The sequence below is a fragment of the Bison bison genome, unplaced genomic scaffold (assembly GCF_000754665.1).
Source record: "Bison bison bison isolate TAMUID 2011002044 unplaced genomic scaffold, Bison_UMD1.0 scf7180017850251, whole genome shotgun sequence".
Lineage (NCBI taxonomy): Eukaryota > Metazoa > Chordata > Mammalia > Artiodactyla > Bovidae > Bison > Bison bison.
The window spans coordinates 3,597-5,555 of NW_011480824.1; positions in this window are offsets into that span (position 1 = coordinate 3,597).

Genomic DNA, 1,959 nt, shown 5'->3' on the forward strand with positions numbered 1-1,959 from the left:
AGTACATAAATACTATTAGCAGAAACATATTTTTCTATCAGTAACCTTCATAAAAATAAATCTCACATAAATGACAAACAATTAGTGGAATCTACATTTTACTTCTTTAACCAACATATTTGGTGGCTCAGATGGTAAAAATCGGCTTGCAATGCTGGAGGCTTGGGTTCAATCCCTGGGTCAGGAAGATCCCCTGGAGAAGGAAATGGCAACTCACTCTGGTATTCTTGCCTGGAAAATTCCATGTATGGAGGAGCCTGGCAGGCTACAGTCCATGGGGTCGCAAAGAGTTGGACACGACTGAGCAACTAAAAGTGACCATGTAATCATCAAACTTTAAAGCTGGAAAAAGCCTCATTCGTTTTCAAATGAAAAAACATTAAGTGGGTCATTAAATGAGTTTTTATAAAGTTTCGTGGCAAGAGAATGACAGGTATAGAATTTTAAACCCATGCCTCTGGTGCCATTGCTCTTTCCATTGTACCATGTTTATCCCCAACATTTCATCAATCAAAACACACACACACACACACACACACACACACGTACATATAAAGACCCAGGATTTACTCTTCAACTTGCTTTCAAACATACGGAAACTTTATGGATTCAATCTTCCAGGTAGTATTTCAGAGCAGATAAGCCAAATCCTATTTCTCTCACTTGGTTTCAAGCATTGTTTAGCCTCTAATTATTCATTAGGAATTTCAACTATGGGTCAACATTCAAATTTGTGATGGCCATGCTGTGGACTCCATTGTCTTGAGAGAAAAACTTACATACTGAAGCATTTGGGTGGGTGAAAGGAACACAAGGAGAAGAAAATAGAGGAAAGGTATTTGTGAATTTGTAGTGAGTTGTTGCTTTTATACCTTTTTATCTTTTTGAGTTAATCTTTCTTTTTTATGAGAAATGAATAGAAATAAAAGCTAAAAAATGTCTCTTAGTCACTTGGCAATTTCTTTTTATCCTCTTTTTCTCAGGTAACATCTCTTCCAGGAATCCTCCCATACCCTGGAAAAGATAATTCCAATTGTTTCTCCTTTTAGTTTCTACAGAGTTCCTTTGGTATTTGCGGAATTGCTATTTGATGTGATAGTGGAAGAGCCCATTTGAGCCACTTCCTGTTACTAAGTTTAGAGGGAATGCTGGGTTTGGGTCACATTTCTTCTTGGTAGAGGTCATAAGGTGCCCTGACATGAAATTGCTCAGTCATTCTAAGGGTCCCTAGCCAATTCACCTTCTTCTTTAGACCTTTTAGAGCTCATATTTGGTTGTCTCATATTGTTTCCAGGATATATAGTTGGGCTTTTAAATGGGGAGCAGGGCAAGAGGAGCATAAACCATCTTATATGGATTAGAAGTCCTCTCTGTACCTTTTAAGTGGTCACCTGATTGGGACATGCTCACTCTGGATAATTTCCCAATCAACTGTGCTGTTTATCATAATCTGATAATGGGAACAATATTCCATCACATTTACAGGTCTCATACTCAAGTGGAGAGGCTACTTTGAGGATCATTAGGCATCATCTTAGAATTCTGTCACCCACAGAAGTTGTATGTGAATGTACTGAAGCATTAATTAAGCAATTATAATCATTTGGAAGACTGGAACCTGTTAGGATAGTATGAAAACCAAGTACTGTTATAATTATTCTACTCACAGTAGATGAAATACACCTGGTATCAGAAATGCTTGATAAGAATCAGAATATTCAAACAAATTTCAGTATTAGTTAATGTCAATTTCAGAGGTTTGATCTAAGTCTTCATGTATGGCCATGCAGATATCTTCTGTGTGAAAAATATGCTAGCTGAAAGGTGAATTTAAAAACTTCACCACCACTCCCCATTTATATTTTGTAGTTATGTGCAAATACTGTGGCCACCAGCAAGTCACATAGAAAATAAAGGTCAGTGATATTTCTGACTTTAAATTTTTAGAGCAGCTTTATA